This window comes from Chelonia mydas, chromosome 2 (genome assembly GCF_015237465.2).
Source record: "Chelonia mydas isolate rCheMyd1 chromosome 2, rCheMyd1.pri.v2, whole genome shotgun sequence".
NCBI lineage: Eukaryota > Metazoa > Chordata > Testudines > Cheloniidae > Chelonia > Chelonia mydas.
The window spans coordinates 60,238,156-60,260,276 of NC_057850.1; the positions used below are offsets into that span (position 1 = coordinate 60,238,156).

Consider the following 22,121-nt stretch of genomic DNA (forward strand, 5'->3'; position numbering starts at 1 on the left):
TAGACTTAAAGGGCTCTTAAAATCGATTTCTGTACTCCTCTCCCAACGAGTGGATTAGCGCTGAAATCGACCTTGCTGGGTCGAATTTGGGGTAGTGTGGGGTAGTGTGGTTGCAATTTGACAGTATTGGCCTCCGGGAGTTATCCCAGAGTGCTCCATTGTGACTGCTCTGGACAGCGCTCCCAAGTCAGATGCACTGGCCAGGTAGACATGAAAAGGCCCGCAAACTTTTGAATCTCATTTCCTGTTTGGCCAGCGTGGCAAGCTGCAGGTGAGTGCAGATCTCATCAGCAGAGGTGACCATGATGGAGTCCCAGAATCGCAAAAGAGCTCCAGCATTGACCGAAAAGGAGGTACGGGATCTGATCGCTGTATGGGGAGACGAATTCATGCTATCAGAACTCCATTCCAAAAGACGAAATGCCCAAACATTTGAAAAAATCTCCAAGGGCATGAAGGATAGAGGCTATAACAGGGACCCGCAGCAGTGCCACATGACAATTAAGCTCAGGCAAGCCTACCAAAAAACCAGAGAGGCAAACGGCCGCTCGAGGTCAGAGCTTCAGACATGCTGCTTCTATGATGAGCTGCATGCCATTCTAGGGGGGTGCCCCTACCACTACTCCACCCCTGTGCTTTGACTCCATCAATGGATTATCTCGCAACAGGAATGCACATTCTGGGTACAAGGAAGATGATGATGATGAGGAGGAGGTTGAAGATAGCGCACAGCAAGCAAGCGGAGAAACCGTTTTCCCCAAGAGCCAGGAACTGTTTCTCACCCTGGACCTGAAGCCAGTACCCCCCGAACCCACCCAAGGTGGGCTCCCGGACCCGCCAGGCGGAGAAGGGACCTCTGGTGAGTGTACCGTTGTAAATATAATACATGGTTTAAAAGCAAGCGTGTTTAATGATTAATTTGCCCTGAAGACTTGGGGTGCATTCGTGGCCAGTATAGCTACTGGAAAAGTCTGTTAACATGTCTGGGGATGGAGCGGAAATCCTCCAGGGACATCTCCATAAAGCTCTCCTGGATGGTCACTCCTCATGATCACCTGGTTGAAATAGGGTAATTTTATTAAGGGGACATTCAGAGGTGGCCATTCCTGCTGGGCTGTGTGCCTGTGGCTGAAAAGAAATATTCCCTGCTGTTATCCACACGGTGCGGGGAGGGGTGAAGCAATCATCCCAGAGAATTGGGTGTGTGGGGGGGTGGCCGTTACTGCTGGGCTGTGTGCCTGTGGCTGAACAGAAATCTTCCCCGCTGTTAACCACGTGGTGGAGGGAGGGGTGAAGCCATCATCCCAGAGAATTGGGTGTGTGGAGGGGGGTTTAGTTGGGTTTGTGCTGCACATTAACCCGCAAACCGCAGCCCCTCCTTTTAAATTTTAAACGGCCAACCCAACGGCTGCTTGGTATGGGAAATGAGGGTGCTGCTGTTTGAAATCATTCCCACATGTTATGAAGGTTAACAAAGCCAAAAGACTGTGGCTTACAATGGCTGCCTGCAAGCCGAATTCTGTTGCCCGGCCTTGCGTGTTTGATCTCTCACACCAAACCGGCAGACCCTCAATATAAGAGGCAACATGCAACCTTGTACCAAAAGCACATGTGCTATGTAATGTTAACAGCAAGTTTCACCGTGAAAGAGTCTACCCGTTGTTTTCTAAAATGTGTCTTTTTAACTACTACTCTCCCTTTTTTTCCCTCCCACAGCTGCAAATGTTTCAACGCTCACACTATCATCTCCGTCCCAGAGGCTAGCGAAGATTAGAAGGCGAAAAAAACGCACTCAAGATTAAATGTTCTCTGAGCTCATGCAGTCCTCCCACACTGAAATATCCCAGCAGAATGCGTGGAGGCAAGCAATGTCAGAGTCCAAGAAAGCACAATATGAATGCGAGGACAGGTGGCGGGTTGAAGATGATAGGTAGCGGGTTGAAGATGACAGGTGGTGTCAGCTTGCTGACAGAAGGCAGGAGGCAATGCTGAGGCTACTGGAAGATCAAACTGATATGCTCCGGCGTACGGTTCAGGTGCAGGAAAGGCAGGAACACAGACCACCGCTACAGCCCCTGTGTAACCAACCGCCCTCCTCCCCAAGTTCCATAGCCTCCTCACCCAGACACCCAAGAACGCGGTGGGGGGGCCTCTGGGCACCCAAGAACTCTACCCCAGAGGATTGCCCAAGCAACAGAAATAAGTTTTAAAGTGCAGTGTGGCCTTGTCCTTCCCTCCTCCTCCACCCCTCCCAAGCTACCTTGGCAGTTATCCCCCTATTTGTGTGATGAATTAATAAAGAATGCATGTATTTGAAACAACAATGACTTTATTGCCTATGCAAGCGGTGATTGAAGGAGGGAGGGGAGGGTGCTTAGCTTACCTGGAAGTAGAGTGAACCAAGGGGGTGGGTTTTCATCAAGGAGAAACAAATAGAACTTTTACACCGTAGACTGGCCAGTCATGAAACGGGTTTTCAAAGCCTCTCTGATGCTCACCTCGCCCTCCTGTACTTTCTAACCCCCCTGGTGTCTGGCTTCATGTAATCAGCGGCCAGGCGATTTACCTCAACCTCCGACCCCGCCATAAACGTCTCCCCCTTAATCTCACAGATATTGTGGAGTGCACAGCAAGCAGTAATAACAATGGGAATATTGGTTTCGCTGAGGTCTAACCGAGTCAGTAAACTGCACCAGGGCGCTTTTAAACATCCAAATGCACATTCTACCACCATTCTGCACTTGCTCAGCCTGTAGTTGAACAGCTCCTGACTACTGTCCAGGCTGCCTGTGTATAGCTTCATGAGCCATGGGAGCAAGGGATAGGCTGGGTCCCCAAGGATAACTACAGGCATTTCAACATCCCCAACGATTATTTTCTGGTCTGGGAAGAAAGTTCATTGCTGCAGCTGTTGAAAAAGACCAGAGTTCCTGAAGATGCGAGCGTCATGCACCTTTCCCGGCCATCCCACGTTGATGTTGGTGAAACGTCCCTTGTGATCCACCAGTGCTTGCAGCACCATTGAAAAGAACCCCTTGCGGTTTATGTACTCACTGCCAAGGTGCTCCGGTGCCAAGAGAGGGATATGGGTTCCGTCTATCGCCCCACCACAGTTAGGGAATCCCATTGCAGCAAAGCCATCCACTATGACCTGCACATTTCCCAGGGTCACTACCCTTGATAGCAGCAGCTCAGTGATTGCGTTGGCAACTTGGATCACAGCAGTTCCCACAATAGATTTGCCCACTCCAAATTGATTCCCAACTGACTGGTAGCTGTCTGGTGTTGCAAGCTTCCACAGGGCTATCGCCACTCGCTTGTGAACTGTGAGGGCTGCTCTCATCTTGGTATTCTTGCACTTCAGGGCAGGGGAAAGCAAGTCACAAAGGTCCATGAAAGTGCCCTTACGCATGCAAAAATTTCGCAGCCACTGGGAATCATCCCAGACCTGCAACACAATGTGGTCCCACCAGTCTGTGCTTGTTTCCCAGGCCCAGAATTGGCATTCCACCACATGAACCTGCCCCATTAGCACCATGATTCCCACATTGCCAGGGCCCGTGCTTTGAGAGAAGTTTGTGTCCATGTTCTCATCACTCTCGTCACTGTGCTGCCGTCGCCTCCTCCCCTGCTTTTGCAGGTTCTGGTTCTGCATATACTGCGGATAACGTGCATGGTGTTTACAATGCTCAGAACTGCCACGGTGATCTGAGTGGGCTCCATGCTTGCCGTGGTATGGCGTCTGCAGGACAGCAGGAGAGCAGAGGGGCAGCGGAAGCGGAGCGGGGATGATGATGCTGACAGCAATATGGCGCCAGCATGGAAAAAGGTGCAAAACTATTGTCGGCCGTTACTTTCACGGAGGGAGGGTGCGGAGAGCAAGGGGTAGGCTGGCAGCAGATGGTGCAGTACGACTGCTAGCCGTCATCATCTCCTGGGTGCTTGCCAGCAGACGGTGCAGTACGACTGTAGCTGTCATCGTTTCCAGGCAGACTGAATCTCCACGAGACTAAACTTAAGAAGAGAATGACCTAGAGTCACTCCCATTTATGTCCAGGCGCCCCTGACAGATCTCACCGAGGTCTGCCAGGAGCACCCATGTCTGCCCAGGAACCCTCAACCGACCTCACCGAGGTTGGCCAAGAGCACCCAGGAGACAACAACGACGACGACGACGATGGCTACCACTCATACTGCACCATCTGCTGCCACAAGGCAATGAGCTGCTGCTGTGTAGCAATGCAGTACCATGTCTGCCAGCACCCAGGACACGTACGGTGATGGTGAGCTGAGCGGGCTCCATGCTTGCCGTGGCATGGTGTCTGCACGGGTAACCCAGGAAAAAAGGTGCGAAATGATTGTCTGCTTTTGCTTTCACGGAGGGAGGGAGGAGGGGGCACCTGACGACATGTACCCAGAACCACCTGCAACAATGTTTTTGCCCCATCAGGCATTGGGATCTCAACCCAGAATTCCAATTGGCGGCGGAGACTGTGGGAACTGTGGGATAGCTACTCACAGTGCAACGCTCCGGAAGTCAACGCTAGCCTCGGTACTGTGGACGCATTCCGCCGACTTAATGGTCTTAAGTGGGGACACACACAATCGACTGTATAAAATCGATTTCTAAAAAATTGACTTCTATAAATTCGACCTAATTTCGTAGTGTAGACATACCCGTAGTGTTTTATCAACCACCACCCTCTTACGGTCCTGTGCAGAAATTCTTATTTCCAGTGTTATGCAATCATAAGAGAGGAAAGATCTTTCCCTTCACTGTGGTCCTGCTGGCCTTTATCTCTCTTCTTCTTCCCTCCTTCCCATGCTCCTTTTTTATTAGTGCAGCTAATGGCCTAATTAGCTCCTTAGCTGTCCCCAACCCAGGCTGATCTAATAATTAGCCACTCTTTCCCTCAGTCAGGCCTTCTCTGGGGGAATAATTGGATTTACAGTGACCAGAGTGCTGGTTCAAAGGTTCGGTCTCAGCACTCTGACACAATTGCAATCAGATCAGATGAGAGGGTCACAAACTAGTTACAAAGCCAGTGGTTCTCAAACTTTTGTACTGGTGACCCCTTTCACACAGCATGCCTCTGAGTGCGACCCCCCTTATAAATTAAAAACACTTTTTAATATATTTAACACCATTATAAATGCTGGCTGCAAAGCGGGGTTTGGGGTGGATGCTGACAGCTCGCGACCCCCCCATGTAATAACGTCATGACCCCCTGTGGGGTCCCAAGCCCCCAGTTTGAGAACCCCTCTACAAAGCCCTGGTTGTACACATAGTGTGGATAGAGCTATAGATGGAAGGCAGTTGTTTTTACTTACCTGGTAAATCCTTGATTTTCTTTATTTCTCATGCTACCATCAATGACACCACAAAAGTGTCCAGGCATAGAGAATATAGGAAAGGAAAAGGGACCCCAAATGGAAAAGTACTTTATACAAGAGTTGGAAAGGATCAGTAGGGGAGGAGGGGGAGAACAACATCTCCTAAAAATGAATGGTTTGAATGATTACAGCGTTTCCTTCATTCCCATTTACTCAAGCTGTGCAAAACAGCCCTAACTAGAGAACATTCTCATTATGTTTTCGCTGATTAGTGCTGTGGGAAAAAAAGCTGTAGTTGGTATGGGAGCAGTTGTGGATATTCTGAAATCTTGGGATGCAGTTTTATTCACACTACAGGTTATTCTGATGGGAAAATAACCCGGTCTTCTAAATTAATCCTCTAAACTCAAGCAGCTTAGGCCTGGTCTACACTATGAGTTTAGGTTGAATTTAGCAGCGTTATCTCGATTTAACCCTGCACCCATCCACATGACAAAGCCCTTTTTTTCGACTTAAAGGGCTCTTAAAATCAATTTCTTTACTCCACCCCCAATGAGGGGATTAGCGCTGAAATCGGCCTTGCTGGGTTGAATTTGGGGTACTGTGGACGCAATTTGACGGTATTGGCCTCCGGGAGCTGTCCCAGAGTGCTCAGTTGTGACCGCTCTGGACAGCGCTCTCAACTCAGATGCACTGGCCAGGTAGACAGGAAAAGGCCCGTGAACTTTTGACTCTCATTTCCTGTTTGGCCAGCGTAGCAAGCTCACCTGCACAGGTCACCATGCAGAGCTCATCATCACAGGAGACCATGCAGTCCCAGAATCGCCAAAGAGCTCCAGCATGGACTGAACGGGAGGTACGGGATCTGATCGCTGTATGGGGAGACGAATCTGTGCTATCAGAACTCTGTTCCAAAAGACGAAATGCCAAAATATTTGAAAAAATCTCCAAGGGCATGAAGGACAGAGGCTATAACAGGGACCCTCAGCAGTGCCACGTGAAAATTAAGGAGCTCAGGCAAGCCTACCAAAAAAACAGAGAGGCAAATGGCCGCTCCAGTTCAGAGCCCCAGACATGCTGCTTCTATGATGAGCTGCATGCCATTCTAGGGGGTGCAGCCACCACTACCCCAACCCCGTGCTACTCCTTCCAAGGAGTGGGAGGCAACACGGAAGCGGGTTTTGGGGGCAAGGAAGATGATGATGATGAGGAGGTTGTAGATAGCTCACAGCAAGGAAGCGAAGAAACCGATTTCCCCAACAGCCAGGATCTGTTTATCACCCTGGACCTGGAGCCAGTACCCACCGAACCCACCCAAGGCGGGCTCCCGGACCCTGAAGGTGGAGAAGGGACCTCTGGTAAGTGTACCTTTGTAAATATTATACATGGTTTAAAAGCAAGCATGTTTAATGATTAATTTTTCCTGGCATTTGTGGCCAGTACAGCTACTGGAAAAGTCTGTTAACGTGTCTGGGGATGGAGCGGAAATCCTCCGGGGACATATCTATAAAGCTCTCCTGGATGTACTCCCAAAGCCTTTGCAAAAGGTTTCTGGGGAGGGCAGCCTTATTCTGTCCTCCATGGTAGGACACTTTACCATGCCAGGCCAGTAGCACGTAGTCGGGAATCATTGCAGAACAAAGCATTGTAGCGTATGGTCCCAGTGTTTGCTGGCATTCAAACAACATCCGTTCTTTATCTCTCTGTGTTACCCTCAGGAGAGTGATATCATTCATGGTCACCTGGTTGAAATACGGTTGTTTTAGTAAGTGGACATTCAGAGGTGGCCATTCCTGCTGGGCTGTTTGCCTATGGCTGAACAGAAATCTTCCCCACTGTTAACCACGTAGTGCGGGGAGGGGTGAAGCCATCATCCCAGAGAATTGGGTGTGTGTGTGTGTGGGGCGGGATTAGTTGGGTTTCTGCTGCACGTGAACCCGGAAACCGCAGCCCCTCCTTTTAAATGGCCAACACATTTTAAATGGCCAACCCAACGGCTACTTCGTATGGGAAATGAGGGTGCTGCTGTCTGAAACCATTCCCACATGTTATGAAGGTTAAAGAAGCGAAAAGACTGGGGCTCACCATGGCTGCCTGAAAGCCGAATTCTGCTGCCCGGCCCTGCGTGAGTGATCTCTCACACCAAACCGGCATACCCTCAATAAGAGGCAAAATGCAACCTTGTAATGAAAGCAAGGTTTACCGTGAAAGTGTGTACCCATTGTTTTATAAAATGTGTCTTTTTAACTACCACTCTTCCTTTTTTTTCCTCCACCAGCTGCATATGTTTCTCCTTCCCAGAGGCTAGCGAAGATTAGAAGGCGAAAAAAACCGCACTCGTGATGAAATGTTCTCTGACCTCATGCTGTCCTCCCACACTGACGGAGCACAGCAAAATACGTGGAGGCAGACAATCTCAGAGTGCAGGAAAACAAATATGACCGTGTGGAGAGGTGGCGGGCTGAAGATGGTAGGTGGCGTCATCTTGCTGAAAGAAGGCAGGAGTCAATGCTCAGGCTGCAGGAGGATCAAACTCATATGCTCCAGCATATGGCTGAGCTGCAGGAAAGGCAGCAAGTGCACAGACCGCCGCTACAGCCCCTGTGTAACCAACCGCCCTCCTCCCCAAGTTCCATAGCCTCCTCACCCAGACGCCCAAGAACACGGTGGGGAGGCCTCCGGCCACCCAGCCACTCCACCCCAGAGGATTGCCCAAGCAACAGAAGGCTGGCATTCAATAAGTTTTAAAGTTTTAAAGTGCTGTGTGGCCTTGTCCTTCCCTCCTCCCCCACCCCTCCCGAGCTACCTTGGCAGTTATCCCCCTATTTGTGTGATGAATAAATAAAGAATGCATGAATGTGAAGCAACAATGACTTTATTGCCTCTGCAAGCAGTGATCAAGGGGGAAGGGGAGGGTGCTTAGCTTACAGGAAAGTAGAGTGAATCCGGGCGGGGGGGGAGGGGGCGGTCCCACCACTCTGTGCTTGTTTCCTGGGCCCCAGAATTGGCGTTCCACGCCATGAACCTGCCCAATTGACACCATGATGTGCACATTGCAGGGGCCCATACTTTGTGAGACGTCTATGTCCATGTCCTCATCACTCTCATCACCGCGCTGCAGTTGCCTCCTCCTCGCCCGGTTTCTCTTTTCTTGGAGGTTATGGTTCTGCATATCCTGCTGGATAACATGTGCAGTATTTATTGTGCTCATAATTGCCGTGGTGATCTCAGTGGGCTCCATGTTTCCAGTGCAATGGCATCTGCGCTGAAAAAAGGCGCGAAATGATTGTCTGCCATTGGTCTGACGGAGGGAGTGGCTACTGACAACATGGTTTACAGGGTTGGCTTAAAGGGAATTAAAATCAACAAAGGGGGTGGCTTTGCATCAAGGAGAAACAGAATGGCTCCCTCAAGGGTAGAACTCAAAACCCTGGGTTTAGCAGGTGGTTGATTTCATGGAGGGAGGGAGGGAGGAGAAAATGAATACAAAACAAATCTGGTCTATTTCTTGTTTTGGTCCACTTCATCTATCTTTATACATCTTGCTGGCAGCAGACGGTGCAGTATGACTGCTGGCCATCGTCGTCTCCTGGCTGCTCATTAGAAGACGGTGCAGTATGACTGCTGGCCGTCGTTGTCTTCTGGCTGCTCATTAGAAGACGGTGCAGTAGGACTGCCGACAGGGGACTGAATCGCCATGAGACGAAACTTAAAAGGAAAATGACCTGGCTGAGTCACTCCCATGTTTGTCCAGGCGCCCCTGACTGACCTCACTGAGGTCGGCTAAAAGAGCACCTTGGAGTATGGCGACGATGGCTACCAGTCATACTGCACTGTCTGCTGCCAAAAGGCAATGAGCTGCTGCTGTGTGGCAATGCAGTACCGCATCTGCCAGGACCCAGGAGACATATGGTGACTGTGAGCTGAGTGGGCTCCATGCTTGCCGTGGTATGGCGTCTGCATGGGTAACCCAGGAAAAAAGGCGCAAAATGATTGTCTGCCGTTGCTTTCAAGGGGGAGGGGGGGCTGACAACATGTACCGAGAACCACCCGCGACAATGTTTTTGCCCTATCAGGCATTGGGATTTCTATCCAGAATTCCGATGGGCGGCGGAGACTGCGGGAACTGTGGGATAGCTATCCACAGTGCAACGCTCCGGAAGCCGACGGTTGCCTTGGTACTGTGGACGCACTCCGCCAACTAAATGCCGACTAAATGCACTTAGAGCATTTGTGTGGGGACGCACACAATCGACTGTATAAAAATGCTTTCTCCAAAACCGACTTCTATAAATTCGACCTAATTTCATAGTATAGACATAGCCCAAGTAAAGAGAAAAATAAATGGATATTATCAATTTCTTAGTTGCTAAAAACCTTAGTTTCAGATTGGAAATTTACTGATCCATGTTTGTAATCTTAATGGATTCAACAGCTTTCCTCAGTGCTTCATAAGAAAGAACTGGTGTATGTATGCTTGCATAGACACAGGCATCAGATGAAATTTTTATCTACACTACAAACTTGAACACTGCAATTTGAGGTTCACTGGAAACAATTTATAGTATTGTTTTATACATTCACATTTGATGTCCACCTATCATATTAAACATAGCGCTGTAGAGTGTAAATTTTTAAGGAAACATGTTTGTAAGCCTGTGCTTTCCCATTAAGGCCCACATTCAGTAAGGTACGTATGCATATGCTTCGCTTTAAGCATGTGGGTAGTCCCTTTGATTTCAAAGAGATTATTTACATGTTTACAGTTAAGCACATGCTTACATGCCTTAATGAATCAAGGCCTTGATCCCTCTCTTTTGGAAACCCTGATTATGTGTTTCATGACATAGAAATATGTAGATGTAATTGAGCAGACCAAAGCCCAAGATCTTTATTTGATTTTCTTTATTATCATTCTGTAAAATTCAACTAAATTATTACAAACCTGTCCCTCCATGCAAATGTCTGAGATATTCGAGTCCCAGAATAAGCTGCCCTAAATCTTCCATTCTGCCCTCTTTCCAGGGCCGTATTATAACACCGATTTTTAAGTAGAAGTTCCCATCAGCATAGGAGTTCTGCCTAAAAATGAATGGCATGATATAGCCTTTGCCCCATGAGATCCAGGAGTCAAATATTGCTTTCAGGTACACCAGTACCTAGGATAGCCCCAGTAAAGTGAGTGTAGTTACGCCGGGTTTCACTTCAGTGTAAACGAGAGCTGTCAAGGTTCCTTCCCCACTCTGAACTCTAGGGTACAGATGTGGGGACCTTCATGAAAAACCCCCTAAGCTTATTTTTACCAGCTTGGGTTAAAACTTCCTCAAGGTACAAACTATTTTACCTTTTGTTCCTGGACTTTATTGCTGCCACCACCAAGCATCTAACAAAATATAACTGGGAAAGAGCCCACTTGGAAACATCTTTCCCCCCCAAAATCCCTCCAAGCCCTACACCCCCTTTCCTGGGGAAGGCTTGATAAAAATCCTCACCAATTTGCATAGGTGAACACAGACCCAAACCCTTGGATCTTAAGAACAAGGAAAAAGCAATCAGGTTCTTAAAAGAAGAATTTTAATTGAAGAAAAAGTAAAAGAATCACCTCTGTAAAATCAGGATGGTAAATCCCTTACAGGGTAATCAGATTCAAAACATAGAGAATCCCTCTAGGCAAAACCTTAAGTTACAAAAAGACACAAAAACCAGAATATACATTCCATCCAGCACAGCTTATTTTATCAACCATTTAAACAAAACAGAATCTAACGCATATCTAACTAGATTGCTTATTAACCCTTTACAGAAGTTCTGACCTGCATTCCTGCTCTGGTCCCGGCAAAAGACACACACAGACACACAGAGAGAACCCTTTGTTTCCCCCCGCCTCCAGCTTTGAAAGTATCTTGTCTCCTCATTGGTCATTTTGGTCAGGTGCCAGCGAGCTTATCTTTAGCTTCTTAACCCTTTACAGGTGAAAGGGTTTTTTCCTCTGGCCAGGAGGGATTTAAAGGTGGTTAGCCTTCCCTTTATGTTTATGACAAGAGCATTCTCATTTGGTGCCGTTCTCCATATGGTCTGCCAGGAGGGAATCTGGGGCTTTTGATGCAAAGATAAAAGATGACTTAAGCTAGGCTGGTACTAACTAAAGGAACCAGTAATAACTTGTCCTCAGCCCTGTTTTACCTCCAGCTCCCACTGAACTGACTGGAAAAATAATTGTTGTCTTCGGCCTTGATTGTAAGAATGCCAAGCACAGGCCTAACTTTAAGTCCGTGAGCAATCTCAGTGACTTCAAAGCTTAAGGCTAGGTATGTGCTTAAGGACAGGTTGCCAGGTGTCCAGTTTTCAACCAGAATACCTGGTGGAAAAGGGACCCTCCCCAGCCTGGTGAAAATGAGTGAGTGAGTGAGGGTGGGGGAGAGCAAGTGATGGAGGGAGGGGGGATGGAGTGAGTGGGGTGGGGCCTCGGAGAAGGGGCGGAGCAAGGTTGTTCGGTTTTGTGTCATTAGAAAGTTGCCAACCCTAGATCAAGCCCCCACTTGCCTGATTTTCAAAGGTGCTGAGCACCTGCAGCCGTTAGGCCTTGATTCAGGCAAACTCACAAAAGTCAACAGATTTAAACACATGCTTGTAATTAAGCATATGCCTCTGTGCCCTCCTGAATTGGGGTCCTGTCAACTGTCGTGTGAACTGGGACAAGGGTGCCAGAATGGGGGGGACGAGGAGGCCATGGCTCCATCTCCCACTTTTTACTGGCTGTAAGGGTGAGTGGTGGGGGGTAGGGTCTTGGGGGGTAGAGGCAGTGTGGGGGCGGGGCTTTGGGAGAAGGGGCATGGTGAAGGTGAGGGGAGATGGGGCAGCGCAGGGGCGGGGTCCCAGGGGAAGGGGTGGTGTGGGGGCGAGGCTCGGTTCAGGCACCGGTGGCCCCTGCCACACTTTTAGGGAGCTTCCACCTCTCCTGAATTGGGGTTGCATTTTATTTGAACACCTCTAGTGCCCTGATGTTTGGGACCAGGGACTTGAAAGGTAGCAGAGGATATCAGGGATGTGCCTTTTTTTTGCCATCTCCATGAAAATCTGCCCAAATCCAGTCTCTGAAAAAAAAAACCACCATTTGCACATGCTCAGTAGAGACTTCTTTGGCTTTTGCAGTTAAAATCTCCAAAGATTCTGTCCACACTGGGCAGGCTCCAGGCTGGGTCTGAGCAGGACATTTCCTGCAGTTGCATCTGTGGGCTGTGCCAGGGTAAAGGCACCTGAACTGAAAGCTAGGAGCCTGTCTTTCCTGTGCCCTCAATGACTCCTCTGCTGGGCCCAGGCAGCATGGAGGAGGAAGCTGCCTCATTCAATGTGGGGACAAGAACAGAACCTCTGTGTATGGGGAGGGGTAGATTGGTACAAGGACAAGAGGGAAGGAGACTGAGATTGAAGGCTGGTGGGAGAGAAGGAATATGGGACTGGGAATTGGGGTGTGTGGAGGCTGGGACAGGCTGGGGAGACAGGGAGTACTGTGAAAGAGCACTTAGGGGGTGACACAGAGATAGGATTAGGAGCCAAAGGGGCAATTGAGACAGAGAACCAATGGGCTGCAGGGCATTGGTGAGAGGAGGCAGATTTGATGAGGAGTTAGGGTGCCAGGGGGAAACTGGGACTTGTTGGGCTAAGAGACTGGGACAAGTATCTGGAGGGGAGGAAGGAGGACTCTGAGATTGGATGAGGAACCAGGAGAGGGTGATTGGGACTGGAAGGGAGTGGGTATGGGGAACATGTGTGGGAGGAGGTAAATGAAAACCAGGGTGGGGAAGAGAGACTGATTGGAGGAGCCAGGAGAGGGTGTGGACTGGAAATGGCTGGACAAGGAGCCTGGGTTTGGGAGGGGGAAGTCTGGAGAGGTCAGACGATACTTGCTGAGCAAGAAGACTGGGTTTGGGCTGAGAAGCCTGAAAAGTGGAGACTGGAATTGGCTGGTTGAGGAGAATGGAATGGGATGAAAGACGGAAGGGGAAAAGACAGGACTGGGAGAGAGAGATTGGAAAGAAAGGGGCACATTTAAGAGGGGAAAAGGGCAGAAGTGTGTCTGCCCACTACAGCACAATTCCCTGCAGAGACTAAAATGGACTCAAAATTCCTTTGAGGTCAGCTAATATCCATGAAACCCATTGGCAAAGTGGTAGAATTCATGTCCCTCTCTGCTTAACGAGCAACTGTGAGATGATTACTGGAGTGCTAACTATGGAATGAAAAGTTTGGATTTGTGACATCATAAGTAAGTCACCCTCCCTTATTCATATTCTCTCCTTCTTCCTCATAAGGAATGTGACATCACACATCAGCCAGACAGCCAACAATCACTTCTGAACCATACATGACCTCATCAACTATGAAGAACCTGATAGAATCTGCCTCATTGAGACCTGGCTGGTAGACGCTGCAAATCCTGTGCTAGCCCACCTTGTTCCCACAGGGTGCATGCTACATCACAGACCCAAGCAGGCCAAGAAGGCAAGTGGCATTGCATTCATCTTCTCTGCAAACATCAAATCCAAAAGAGGTGCCTCAGGTTCAAGTTCATTCAAATTAATTCAGTTGACAGAAGAAACCAAAGTCAATGCTAACATAGATTTTACACTCACTCACAGACCACCACAGACTAAATTATTGTTAAGGGAGCTCACTCCCACCTTCTCGGCTTCTTGTCCTGGGAGATTTCAACATGCACGTAGGCAAGGCCACAGATGCAAAAGCCCCCAAACTCATCTCTTCATTTGCCACCTAGGATTTTCACAGGTCATCTTTAGTCCAATCCCCATACCTTGGATCTGATCTTCAGCCTAGATGTCAAAGGTGCAGTGTACCCCAGGTTACCAGTTTTACCTTAAACCACCACTCCTGTAAACCCCACAGTACTTGTGAGCACTTATAATAATAATAATAATAATAAAAGGTTTATTTAAGTAAGAATACAGGTTTAACTAGAAATCAGAGAGTGGTGGAAACAAGTGGTTACAATACAAAACAAAACATAAAACGCAAACCTGGGTCTACATGTATTAATAGCTACCTTTCCTATTTAATAAAGTAGATTTTCCCTTTAAAAAGCTCAGTCTTTTGCAGAGCAGGCTGGCTGGCCAGCCAAACCTGGATCCAGATGCTCATGAATGCCTCCCTGCTCCTGAAGGGGTTTCCTCAGTGAATGGATCCAGAGTGTCCTTCTCCATACTCTGTTATACTGAAAACAGTCTTTTGTTTTCATTCACAGACAGCATGGAACCACTCATTAAAGTTTCTTCTTAAGTGATTTCGACTGTTTGTCATCTCTGATGGTTTTCCCATTCAAAGTCTTAGTTTTGCACAAGGCTAAACAATTAAGCCTTTCATTTCATCACCAGCCAGCCAGTGTGGGTTGACAACTCCCTCTTGCCCAAGTGGGCCATAATCAAAACATCTTGGTGACTAATCTTAACTTTTTACTTGAAGTTCATAAAGCATACTTGGTTCCTTGCATATGACCCTTTTGTACATTTCACAATTATTATGAGTCTTGACAAGTTATGAGCTTTCTGTTGACATCTCACATGCTATCCCCTATTGATAAAGACCCTGAAAGATATGTGTTCGGTGTAATGAGTTTGTTAGGCCTGAGGTGAGAGCTGTTTACAAACAGTAGGGGATCCTTTGCCAAGGTGTGTCTGTATCACAGTGGTGTACACTTCATGGGCCATATTTGTCCCTTGTGTTATCCCATTGAAGTCAAAGTTACAAGTAGCCTCTTTTGCGGGTCCTGCAATGGCAAGGTCTTTCTTCTTAGTACATTTTCCCTTGTTATTGGGTTTCCCATAATTATTCTTCTAAAATTTGCAGATCAGAGCTGGCTGAAACTCAGAATTTCTGTTTGTGGGAAATTTTGACATTTCACATTTGCTTTCGTCACTTATCAAAATGATAAGTCAAAATTTTGAAATTTACCACAAAACAAAAATTTTGAAATATTTCATTTCAGTAGTGTTAAAGCACCTTGTTGAAATGTTTCACTTTGACTTTATATATATATATATATATATTTTATTTTGATGTTGTCAAATCAGCATTTTCTTGCTCATGGAAAACTATTCCGTCTCAAAATTTTTGACCAGTTGCCCTGCAGATAGACTAAATCCTCCACCTCCTAAATAAATTTTCAGTTGGTGTAGCCTTTATTTGACTCTGGCTTATTGGAACTATAGAAAAGTTCTTGAAATATGTATGCCAAGAGGAAATCGGTATGATGGTCATTAATTTTCTTGCTACTGTACCCATATGTGTAAGATTATGCAAATGTCCTATTTGTTTTAATGAGTTTGTCACATGAGTTTTGCTGTATCATAGTATAAAAACATAGGAACATAAGAATGGCCATACTGGGTCAGAGCAATGGCCCATCTAGGCCAGTATCCTGTCTTCTGACAGTCACCAATGCCAGGTGCTTCAGAGGGAATTAACACAACAAGCCAATTATGGAGTGATCCATCCACTCCCAGCTTCTGGCAGTCAGAGGTTAGGGACACCCAGAGCATGGGGTTGCATCCCTGACCATCTTGGCTAATAGCCATTGATGGACCTATCTTCCGTGAACTTATCTAATTCTTTTTGGAACCCAGTTATAGTTTTGGCCTTCACCACATGCCCTAGCAACAAGTTCCACAGGTTGACTGTGCATTGTGTGAAGAAATACTTCCTTTTGTTTGTTTTAAATCGGCTGCCTATTAATTTCATTAGGTTCTTGTGTTATGTGAAGGAGTAAATAACACTTCCTTATTCACCTTCTCCACACCATTCATGATTCATAGACCTCTATCATATCCTCCCTTAGTCATCTCTTTTCTAAGCTGAAAAGTCCCAGTGTTTTTAATTTCTCCTGATACGGAAGCTATTCCATACCCTTAACAATTTTTGTTGCCCTTCTCTGTACCTTTTCCATTTATATATATATCTATCTTTTTTTGAGATGAGGCAACCAGAACTGCTTGCAGTATTCAAGGTGTGGGCATTCCATGGATTTATATAGTGGCATTCTGATATTTTCTGTCTTCTTATCTATCCCTTTCCTAATGGTTCCTAACATTCTGTTTGCTTTTTTGACTGCTGCTGCTCATTGAGCGGATGTTTTCAGAGAACTATCCCAATGACTCCAAGATCTTTTTCTTGAGTGGTAACAGCTAATTTAGACCCTATTATTGTATATGTATAGTTGGGATTATGTTTTCCAATATGCATTACTTTCCATTTATCAACATTGCATTTCATCTACCATTTTGTTGCCCAGTCTCCCAATTTTATGGGATCTCTTTGTAATTCTTTGCAGTCAGTTTTGGACTAAATATCTTGAATAATTTTGTATCATCTGCAAACTTTGCTACCTCAATGTTTACCCCTTTTTCTAGATCATTTATGAATATGTTGAACAGCACTGGTCCCAGTACAGACTCCTGGGGGACACCACTATTTACCTCTCTCTAGGGTGACCATATTTCCCAAAGAGAAAACAGGACACAGCCGCTTGCCAGAGGTCCCCGCTCATGAGGCTGTTGCCCGTGGCTACAGCCCATGGCTAGAACCACTCAGGACACTGTCAGCCTGTTGCTGGAACCCTGAGGGGGCTCCCTCAGGAGGCTGTTGGCCAGTGGCTGGAACCCTGAGGGGGTGCCCTCAGGAAGCTGTCGGCCTGTCGCTGGAACCTCGCTGTCCCCACCATATTCCTCCACACCACACCCAAGTTTTTTTGACAAAAGTGGGCATTTGTCCCGTTTGCTCTTTCCAAATGATCAAGTGACCAAGAACAAACGGGACAAATGCCTCCCTTTGAAAAAAAAAATTTGGGACAGCAGGGACAGGGCTTAAAAAAGGGACTCTCCCAGCCAAAACGGGCCGTTTGGTCACCTTATCTCTCTTCATTCTGAAAACTCACCATTTATTCCTACCCTTTGTTTTTTGTCTTTTAACCAGTTACTGATCCATGAGAGGGACCTTCCATCTTATTTCAGGGCTGTTTAAATTTATAATTTAATATAATTTCAAAGTATCAAGCTGATAACAGATGCATATACGTTTCTGGGACTGTAAAAAATCAAGTTTTGACAAATTGGGATACAATACTGCTTAGCCATAGCAAAAGTACACTGTAAAACATACATTAAAATGTAAACAATACAAACGTTCATTTGTTTAAACCAATATGCTTTATTATTTTCCCATTTCCCATTGAACTTCTATTACTTTGTTTTTAAGGCCAGTGATTTTATTGATAAAACCTGGTCTACACTAGAGAATTTTAGTGTTTGCAGAACCAGTTCAAGCCCTGGAGTGCTTTTAAAACACATTATGGCTGATTCTGACATCACTTAAATTGGCATAAACCAAAAGGAACTCAATTTATGTCAATAGCAGTGTCCCAAGGGTGTTTGCAGAATCTGCAACATCCTTTTTTTTAACAATTCCAGGCTTTTGATAGGTTTAATAATTTTCTTTCCTCTTTTACTGCTCACCTACACAGTTGCTGGCTATCAATCTGCTCTTGATGGTTCTGGGGCTTCGGACAGCTGGCTGTTGTTCATGTTCTGCCACCTGCATTTTGTTCTTGCTCTTCTTCTTACTCGTCCCCTTGACTATCAGAGTTCATTATGTTATTAATGTCAGTCACAGGTAAGTGCATTCTACATCTCATGGGAATGCTGTGGAACATACAACATGCCAGGAATAGTTTGTTAATCTTTCTGGAACGTATTGTAATTTACCACCAGTCCAGTGCAAACACTTGGATCTTACTTTAAGAAGGCAAAATGCCCTCGTTATGACCATTCTGGTAGGTCTGGGTTTACTGTAGTGTTTGTACTGTACCCTTATTGGAGCACTGTCATAGCTCCCAAGCCCCTTAGCTATTATTTACTTTGTTTGCCTCTGTGCTCAACAGTCTCTGAATCTTTCTCTCACATTTATGTTCTCCAACACGTTTGGGTTTCTTTTAAAATCGGTTTGGAATGGGGTTCCCTCATGTGTGTTGCACAGAGAGCACCCAGTGCATGGCTGGTGTGTAAGTGGCTTAGCTTGCACCCTGGCATAGTAGGGTCTCTGTGACTGTTGGTCAGGAGCAGCTTGCTGAGGGGGCCTCTCAGTGCTTTTGAAAACACTAGTCCCACCATCTTGGAATGATCAGCACTCAGAAACGCACAAGGGGACTTGAGCAGCACTAAATGTCTGTTCTGAAAACTTCCTGAATGCACAAGCATGCTGCTCCCCTGCTGGAACATGCAACAGGCCACATGCACTAGAAAGCAGAGTCTTCGGAACTCTCGGCTTTGATGTTTTAGGAACTCTCAAGATGAGTGGAGATTTTTAACAGTCAAGGCATTCACAGGACTGTGGTTAATGTTAGTGTATGTTTAAGCTGCTAACTGTTATACTGTGGATGGAGGATTCTTTGAGCATTACATTCTGAAAAATGCATCTGAATTCTCTTTGTTAAAATAATATCTCATTAATGTGAAATAAAGATTAAAGGTCAGCTGTCAAATGGAGCTGTTAGAAAAAAATCTCCCATGGGTTTGTGAAACCTTTTAAACTCATGACACTTTTGATGAATAGAGAAAATTTGATCAATGAATCATTAGGAGCATTATGCCTGATAATGGAAGCCAGGCATGTCACTGGGAGCCTTTTGAGTTCTTCTTGGTCATGAGTTTGACGCACTTTTGTTAACCTGTAGCATCATTGTTGATAGCTTGCTAATGTGATGATACTCTACCCTGCACTCAGATTATAAAATATTTAAAGTCCTCTATTGGGAAATGCTTACTTAATAAATTAATTTATGCACTATTGAGACTCAAGATAGTTCTTTAATACAGTTGGAAAGCCTGCTCTTGTTCTATACAGTAATCATTATAAGTATAATTAATAGAAAAATATCGTGCTATGCATGAATGTGGAACTATCTGGGCTTGATTCTCTGGTCACACCAGTTTTACCTCAGTGTAATTCTACTCATTTCAGTGGCGTTATTTCTGATTTACACTGGTGTGAGAAGAGAATCAAATCAATCTTTATTCAGGTCCTGAGGATGAAAACACATTTCACTGTTAATTCTCATTTACACAAATGGCATTTACACCTCTCTGGCAGTTATAAATTACATTCATGCTCACTTAAAGGTCCTTTTTACATAGTCATAGAGATGTAAAGTGGCCTTTTAAAAATGAGAATCAGGGTCCTTTAGCTTTAAACTTTCTCTGCTTTTTTTCCCCAACTGGTGTTTAGGGCATGATTCTAATCTCATTTAGACTAATGTAAATAAGGAGTAAATCCACTGAACTCACAATAAAATTGTGAGAGTTGGAAATACAGACAATTGCCACGAACCCACTACACTTTCTTTAGAATTTCTTAAACTTAAATTAGTTTCTTTTTCAAAAGCATGATGGGATAGTCACTGTCTGGGAAACAAAGTTCAAAGAGCACAGTAGTTCAGATTTTTGGAAGAACAGGATGTGATATACTTAGTAAAACAGCTGTCAATGTGTGAAAACTGAGCAACTCCTTCTCCTGCGCTTTGTTTAACAGTTGTCCCATACTTTCATGCAGACAGACAGCAGAATTATGGAATCCCAGAAATGTAGGGCTATAAGTAACCTTGAGAAATCATCAAGTCCAACACCCTACACTGAGGCAGGATCATATAACCTAGACCATCTCTGACAGGTGTTTGTCCAACCTGTTCTTAAAAATCTTCAATGATGGGGATTCCACAATCTCCTGTGGAAGCCTATTCCAGAGTATACTACCCTTATAGTTAGAAAGTTTTTCCTAATATCTAACCTAAATCTCCCTTGTTGCAGATTAAGCCCATTACTTCTTGTCCTACCTTCAGTGGACATGGAGAACAATTGATCACAGTCCTCTTTATAACAGCCCTTAACATATTTGAAGACTTATCAGGTCCCCCTTCAGTCTTCTTTTCTCAAAACTAAACATACTCAGTTTTTTAAAACCTTTTCTCATACGTCAGGTTATCTAAATCTTTTATCATTTTTGTTGCTTTCCTTTGGACTCTCTCCAGTTTGTCCGCAGCTTTCCTAGAGTCCGGTGTCCAGAGTTGGACACAATACTCCAGCTGAGTCCTCACCAGTGCCAAGTAGAGCAGGATAATTATCTCCTGTGTCTTACATACAACACTCCTGTTAATACACCATGAATGATATTAGTCATTTTTGCAACTGCATCACATTGTTGACTTCTATTCAATTTGTGATCCACTATAACCCCCAGGTCCTTTTCAGCAGTACTACTGCATAGCCAGTTATTCCGCATTTTGTAGTTGTTCGTTTGAATGTTCCTTTCTAAGTGAAGTAATTTGCATGTATGTTTACTGAATTTCATCTTGTTGCATTCAGACCGCTTCATCAAGGTCTTGTGAATTCTAATCCCATCCTACAAAGTGCTTGCAAGCCCTCCCAGCTTGATGTCATCTGTGAAATTTATAATCAGACTCTACTCCATTATCCAAGTCATTAATGAAAATATTGACTAGTACTGGACCCAGGACTGACACCTGTGTGATTCACTAGATACACCTTTCCAGTTTGACAGCGAACCATTGATGACTACTCTTTAAGTAAGATCTGTCAAACAACCTCCTTTTCTAGTGCAGACCAGGCTTAACTGTGTACACTAGTTCCAAGATTTTTCCCATTTTATGTTTTTTCCAACAGGGTATCCCAACTGCACTTTTTCATCAAGATCCCAAAAGAAAAAATAAAGCTATTCTTTTTGGAAATTCTGACATTAAGGATAAAGGGTCTGATGCTGCAAAATCTTACTCAGGTGGTTAATCTCATTGTGCACAAATGTAGGGTCAGAGCCTCAGTAAGTGAAAACTGGCATAGTACCATTGGCGCTACACCAATTTACACCTGCTGAGGATCTGGGCCATAGACCTCATTGTATGAATGGCACTGCTCATGTAAGTAAAGGTTTGTAAGCATCAGGCCCTCTGTAGCCATCCTGGTGCATTCAAATAACTTTTCTCAGACCCTGTTCATACTGTGTTGAAAAAGGTCACAACAACACTTACTTTTCAACAAGCGTTAATTAGCATATTATTTGGTCCTTCATGTGTCATGTCTCGTTAAATAATCTATGCAGCTAGCAGTTATACAAGTGCTGGGCTGTTCTAATGCTATCAGAGTAAAATTATGTTAGTAAACTCTAAGAGCTGCATAGTGTAGTTAGTAAGTAATATATAAGTGATTTGTGAATTTCTGATTTTCTTCCTTAAGGCTTACTGTCAGGGTGGAATAAAAATTTTTAGTACAAAAAAAAAATCCTTATGGGCAGTTAATGGGAAGTATCTCTATAAAAGCAGACAATGTCCCAAAAGCCCTAGTATTTCATTGATATATATATATTTTTAATTATTTCATAGAATATCAGGGTTGGAAGGGACCTCAGGAGGTCATCTAGTCCAACCCCCTGCTCAAAGCAATCCCCAATTTTTGGCCCAGATCCCTAAATGGCCCCCTCAAGGATTGAACTCACAATCCTGGGTTATCAGGCCAATGCTCAAACCACTGAGCTATCCCTCCCTCCCAGAAGGTTCAAAACTGGATGGTTAGGCACTACTATTGCACTGGGCAGCACAGCATGGGGAGGAGGTGACCAGCCCTCTGTAAACTGTCTTATGTCTAGATTTCAAATCACACAATAGCTGAAATTGAGTAACATTGTCTTTTATTCCAGACTTGTTTTCTGAAAAATGT

General features: G+C 45.4%; 1 long non-coding RNA gene across 1 annotated transcript; it reads right to left on the reverse strand.

The window, feature by feature from the left end:
• Window positions 1–7,019: 7,019 nt before the first annotated feature.
• On the reverse strand, window positions 7,020–7,743 carry LOC122464312. Its single transcript, XR_006288252.1, has 3 exons — window positions 7,694–7,743; window positions 7,420–7,514; window positions 7,020–7,076 (listed from the first exon to the last, which is right to left on the reverse strand). It is a non-coding gene; the product is annotated as an uncharacterized LOC122464312 (long non-coding RNA).
• Window positions 7,744–22,121: the final 14,378 nt, after the last annotated feature.